At 42.9% G+C, this 6,762-nt stretch overlaps 1 long non-coding RNA gene across 2 annotated transcripts in view; it reads left to right on the forward strand.

The window, feature by feature from the left end:
- The window catches only part of LOC114254005, a 107,558-nt gene that overhangs the window by 94,926 nt on the left and 5,870 nt on the right, over positions 1-6,762 (forward strand). The window contains exon 3 of one of the 2 annotated variants that reach the window (XR_003625437.2): positions 1,890-2,318. This is a non-coding gene — a long non-coding RNA (uncharacterized LOC114254005). Of the gene's footprint in view, positions 1-1,889; positions 5,493-6,762 lie in introns of those variants that run through there. The other variant, XR_004962961.1, reaches the window with a different exon arrangement.

Genomic DNA, 6,762 nt, shown 5'->3' on the forward strand with positions numbered 1-6,762 from the left:
ATTTGAGCGAAATGTAATTAATGAAAGATCTTTCAATAATTCGTCGAATTTTACATATTTTAAATATTAAAATTAATATCCCTTTGATTGTTTCAAATCATCTATCGACGTGTCTAAAGAAAGTCTTTACGTACTAAAAAAAAAGGATTTTCTTTACAACATAAAGTTTTCCTAATAAAATTCTTAGAGCGACCGATTGTCTCTCTTCGCCGGCAAACGTTGCTCGGTTTATAGCAGCGATTAACACGCCCAGGAAGTGAGATCTAGATGTTACATTATGATTTTCTTCATATTATATATCTGAATCGGATGACAGGAGAGCCGCGTCGTCCCATCTGCAGGAGAGAAGCTCTCGGGGCCGCGCGCCGCCGTCTGTCGGTCCGGGCGGGAGATGGATAGTGGCGGATGGCAGTAAAAGCGCGTTATAACGACAGTGAATAAATATTGGAGTAGGTACACGGCCAGTATTACCATACAATACGCATACCGCGTAGAGCCGTTTCGCGGGCCACGCGAAGGGTGCGACGCTTGGCTGTTGTCGTCGCTCTTAGAACCGTTTTCTGTCTCTCCGTGCACGTGTACGCGTGCATGAGCGTACACTTCTTTCTCTTTCTCTTCAGCCTTCTCCCTTTGATCGCCATTAATCACCACGATCTTCCACCCAGTCCCACGCAGCCGTAGCGTCGGGTACACGCGACAACGAAATACCGAAGGAAAAGCCTTCCTTTTCTCGGCTAACTGTAAAATGGGACCTCGTGCGGATATCTCGCTTATCTCGTGGTGCGCGCTGATCTATATCGACCTCTCGACACTCACGAACCGAACAGAGTTCGCCCTCTCTGGTGTTTTAACGATCGCTTAATATCGGGTACGATGTACCCCGATGTTGCTGAAAAAAATATCACGAAAAAGTCGAAGGGTCATTCTGATTTTGATGATTTTGTTACGGGCAATATTCGTATGCAAATGTTAATTACATATTGCCCCGTATCTCCGTGATACAATTATATGTTGTCGTTCGATACGGACGGTCTTCTCTTTTTTTTTCCCCCCGATCACTACTAGCATTTGCATTGTTTGACACGTTTAATTTTTGGTGCCGCGACAAGCGCGATAATTACTGTATACCGCGCGTCTGAAATATATGATGAATATGCATATGCCGTCAATCTATATTTTTTGTCGTTTCCTTTTACACATAATTACCACCTTCGTAATTAAATATCCAGGTCGTGACCTGACTTTTAGATCTCTCTCTCTCTCTCTCTTAGCGCAGCTATTTGCGTAAAACTGTACGATCACAAAGTGACGTTAAACTTTGGCGAATTAAAAATAACTTTGAGTGTAGAAGAATTTAGTTCGGAATTTTTCATTCATGTTAATTGTTAAGTCACTCCGTTTCATCGTGCGGTGAAAATGCGTTAATAAACGCTTCACGCGAACATCACCTATAAAACAGACGTTGAGCCTCGACCATTTATACACCGACTAAAATTTCAATCGCGAAAAAAGCTCATGCGATTAAGCTTTAAACAGAATCGAGAAAAGCGTCACACTGAGAAAAAAAGTGATATTTGCGACTATAATTGCATAGTAAAATAATCAGAAATATCATTTTTATAATTATTACTATAATATTGATAAAAATGACCATATACTTGTGCTTATAGTAAATATTTTATGGTACAACTTACTATATTAAATCTCTATTTTCATTATGGCAACCATATCACAAGTTACATAGACCAATATATTATGATTATGAGAATTTTAATATAATTTAAACAAACTATAATTTATATTATTGAATAACTATATACAAAAATGGTTGGGTCCAAAAATTACAGTGATATTATGGTGGATACTACAACTTTTTTTTTTTTCTCCAGGTGCATCGCCGCGATTGTGATGTCTTAAGGACGAGCAAGCGAAGTCTCTGGACGCGCGAGCGTGCGAGCGAACGAGCAGAAAACGATCGCGCGTCATTAGATCCTGGTCTTGGCCTGACGTCTCGGAGGAACGGCCGACGTAACGTAAGCTTGCATCCCGCCGCCGACGCGACGCGACGCCGCGCGTTCGACAAGGATAAACGCCAGAGACACAACACAACGCGCGCGAGAGGAGATCGGCGAGTAAGAGCTAGAGGCGCGCGCGGCCGGAGAGACCGGGGAGTGGGTGAGCCGACCTCTGACCCCGGCGCGCGAGGGGCGACCGGGGGACCGCGGCACCGTGGCGCATAGCTCAGGCATAGCTCGGGCATAGGCATACAAGCGCGCGGCGCGACTCGCCCGCCTTTCACTTCGCGAGGAGACGCGAAGGTAAGGAACGTACGTACGCGGATAGAGGCGGCCGGGCCGGGGAGTGCCCCGCCGCGCGCCGCGCTATTATCATATTACAGGCGATTCTCGACGCCGACGCCGGCGTCGGTCGCGGCGCGACATGGCGATGCTCCGCGTTCAGCGGGATATCGGGAGACGCGGACGCCGCGCCGGCGCGACGTCGTCGTCTATGATTAAAATCAAAGTTCAATTAGACAAACAATTAATTAAATAGATGGCAAGAGAGGAGCGGAAAGAGAGATATGCGGAGCGAAAGAACGACATTTCGAACTCTCTCGTTTGTTTTTCTTTTATTAGATGAGGTAGCCTGAATAGATAAGAATAACTTTCTCCAGGACACTTTAGCAAGGATCAGAATATAAGAGTTTAACTTAAGATTATACCTTGTTTAATTTTAAATGCGGCACTGCTTAAAATAATATTTATCTGGATTAGTCGTTGACAGATTATTCATTATATAATTTTTTTTTCCATATTTATTATTTATACATACACATACACACCTGTCTGTTTTTCTTAACATTGTTTCAAGATGATTTAAATATCATAAAAAGAACGGATCCGCGAGGACTCGTCCAAGTTACGCTATTACAAGTTACAATAAAGTATCTCGAAAAATGATTGCGACGCAGCTCGAGCGAGCTTTTGATTTCTTCCATCGCGATTTTTTCGCTGTCAACGCGCTTTACGACGGGATTATCGTGCGACACGATCGCAGACGAATATTTCACACTCGCAGGGATTACGCAAGGAATAGTGTGTCGAGGCGTATACCTTAGGCGGCGTTCGGCGAGGCCGCCGTGATTTTTGCCACTCCGTGGCGTGAAAAAATAAAAGCCGCCCCGCTACGAGAGCGCGAATGACGCGCATGATCTCTCGCGTGGCAAGACGAAAGTGATATCGTTACGCCGTGAACGGGACGTTTATTATCCTTTTTATCGCGCCCGGATCCGTTATTTCTCGCGCGCGCGCGCTGGATCCGCTCTCATAACCGCCGCGCGATTACTTGTACAAACTCCCCGGAGTGTGACGGCGTAATTGTAATTTATTGAATAATTATGGCGGCGGTAGTAATTGGCGGCGACGGGTATAGTATAGCAAAGACGGCGCGGCGGGCTGCTATATACTTTTCCTGAACACCGTGAGCGCCTGAAGTACACCGAGTGGATTACTAGAGGAAATTGTCGTGTTGCAAGAAACAAAAACGAGATAATCAAAGTAGAGAGAGAGAGAGAGAGAGAGAGAGAAAGAGGAGGTAAGAATAGAAATAGAAATTTAATAAATTATTTCTGTCTCTCCGGAGCATCTCTCGTTTCGTTAATCAATATGCTGACCAAACGGGGTCTCTCTATACGGCGTTTCTCTCTCGACGCGCGATATTTGATCGAACGTAACGACAAATAAAACAAACCGCCTATTTCCACGCACGCGACAGTTTCGAAAACGTATCTCAATCCCGGCGCACCGGCGGAAATATCGGTGTGTGTTGGATTGCGAGTGTCGACGGGTTGTTCGCGCGCGCTCGAGCGAGCGCGAGATTGACGGGATAATCGCGCTAGGCGAGACGCGAGTGATTTCGACGCGTGGCAGATGGCACATTCGTTATCGTCTTTATTAGCCTACGCGCTTTTTGTTCTCCTTTTGCACCGTGGCAAATTGCCAACGCGCAATTAACGATTTGGCGTTTTCACCGTTGGTGAAACGAAAGAAAAAGGAGGAGGAAGCCTCTACAGATTTTTATCTCGATGGCGCATAAAACTTGATGCTCACGACTGTGAAATAAGCGTGATTAACTCGTAAACGAATGCGTAATCCACCGTAGAAGAGACGTCAATTATTTTTCCAACGAGTTCATTGGAATTCTCGCGGCGCGTAGAAAACGTAGAAACCAGCTGCAGTTTCTGCAATTACAATACTTCCCAATTTTTTTTCCGACGCTTTATATTAAACAACATAACATCATAATATCCGACTCTTTCTACATATTTCGCAGTTTACCTCTAAATAGGCTTTAATCGATTTTAAGCATTCAGGCATCGATCGCGCATTCAAGGTATATACTTACGACGTGAAAAGTCGCGGCGGATTTACTTTCTTCATTAGTCAAACTTAACGAGAGATCCTGTTCTTCGGTCTGTCGCGACTCTGCATGCAGTTTTATATACATATGTCTCATACATGACTATATATCATCTCTGTCCGACTAGACATTGTGCATAACAGGTTTGACCCATCAATGCAGCCGGTCCAAGAATAACCGGGAAAGTGCGCGCGTCTCCGGCGGGACGACGAAATCACTTTCGTCGCGCGACTCGCGCGCGTCTTCGCGCTATCCGCGCGCGATGGCGAGAAGATACCGGAGGTCGCGCGGACACGTCCGACCCCGGGAATTACTCGCGGCGACGGCGAGGATTCCGTTGGGCACCGCGGTCGCGCGCTGGTACTCGAACGTAAGCGCGGAAAGACAGAAGAAACACGGTGATCGGGGAATGAGAGAGAAGGAGAGAGAGAGAGAGAGGCGAGGCCGAAGAGTCCGGTGAGAGTGCACGGCCGTAGCGTACGGTACGATACGGTCGTGCCAGCATGCCCGTAGGTCGACCCACAGCGCGCGAGCGCGAGACGTGTAATTATCATCTCCCAAGGGCCTATCCCACGCTATCCAAGTTAAGTGGGACACAGCCGATTACTGCGTGAGCGATTAGATGAGAGAAGCTCGGGGAAGGCGCCGCACGCGGCCCGACTCTGGAAGAGGTTGTGTCTCCGTGGAAAAGGACCAACCGCGAATTCGTCGATGAATTAACACATCAGCGTGCTGGCTCGATAACGCATTGACCGACATCAATCAAAATCAACTGGATCATCTGTCTAGACTCGGTTACGTAAGATGTAACATCGTTTAGCCGGAGTCAAAATTAATTTCAGCGTAATGTAGTTAAGATTACTCAAATCACCGGGTGATAATTGACGACTAAACGTCATTTTACATAATAGTATCTGTACCTTATAAAGGGAGAATAATTAAAGTCTATCAGTCTGTAATGACGAGATTATGAATACAGGTACTCGACAAATTACATGAATGAAGGCGTATATAATGAATGAATGTTAATGTATTGAATTAAACTCCTGATTAATTTCCATTCTATTTAAAAATGTTTAATGAAATCATTAACTTTAACCTGCCTTTAACATATGTAGAATTAATAGGAGAAAGTATCAGACGTCACGATCGAGAGATAAATTTGTTACAATGTATACTTGTATATATTATATATATATATTTATTATCAATATCACAATTTTAAAGTTTTTTAATGTTGTGCAGTGCAGAAAAAGTCACATCTAAAAAAGTATATAATAAAACATAAACTTAAAAAACTGGTAAAAAGGAACATTATATACGTATCGTTGAACTTTTTCGACCTTATCCTATATTAATAATTACTAAGAAAATGTGAAATTATAAATAACAGCGGCGTAACTTTTTTGGATACATTAACGCGCGCTAGCGCATTAACGCCCTCATTATTTCACACCGAAATAATTATGACCCGATTGCGTCATAAATTACGGCAATTCAGGTGCATAAAAGCTTGCGTCAATTGTAATGTGTGGGCGTAGGCGGCAAGAGGTTAGTAAGAGTACAATGAAGTTTCTGCCCGCGATATCGAACTTCTCGAGCGTAAAGAGACGTGATTAAATTAGACGCAGCGCAGCTGATCGCCGCCGTGAGTGATTAGAACGGAGAGGGATGTCAGTGGAAGAGAGGAAGGATAAGCTCGGCCCGATGATTGATTCGTGTTTCTCCTGTCGGAGAACGAGAAGGAAATGAACCTGTCCGCGTTAACGTGGCCCCCGCTACTTATCATTTCACCACGCATAATTGCACCATAATAACCGTGTATGTTGTGCACTCGATTGTAGCGATTACATAAAAGAAGATCTAAAAGTATGGAACAAATTATTTCTCACAGAAATTTAACGCGCGCACATACACACACACACACAAAACTAACCGTTTGAATATAATTCTTTCATCCTGATAATATCAAAATTTCAATCATAATCGATTTAAGTAAATTATTAAATCGATTACGAATAGATAAGAACCTAATAAAATAAATTTTCTGAAAAAAGGAAAACGACTTTCAATTATTTACAATTATTTTCAATGATTAATTTCAATGATTATTGTTTATAAATATGTAAATTGTAATAAAAATCGTGTAGCTGTTCTTTTTCAATTTGCATTCTCTTTCATTTAAATATAATTTTATTAAAACTAAATTTTAATTAAATTATATATACTTAAAAGATTGTATAAATTGTAAAATATTTCAAAAATATTTTATCAGTAATATCACTAAATATTTTATCTTGTTAAAGTTTGTTGATGCTGCAAAGGACACTATAATAAGAATCA

The sequence above is a fragment of the Monomorium pharaonis genome, chromosome 4 (assembly GCF_013373865.1).
Source record: "Monomorium pharaonis isolate MP-MQ-018 chromosome 4, ASM1337386v2, whole genome shotgun sequence".
In the NCBI taxonomy this organism is placed as follows: domain Eukaryota; kingdom Metazoa; phylum Arthropoda; class Insecta; order Hymenoptera; family Formicidae; genus Monomorium; species Monomorium pharaonis.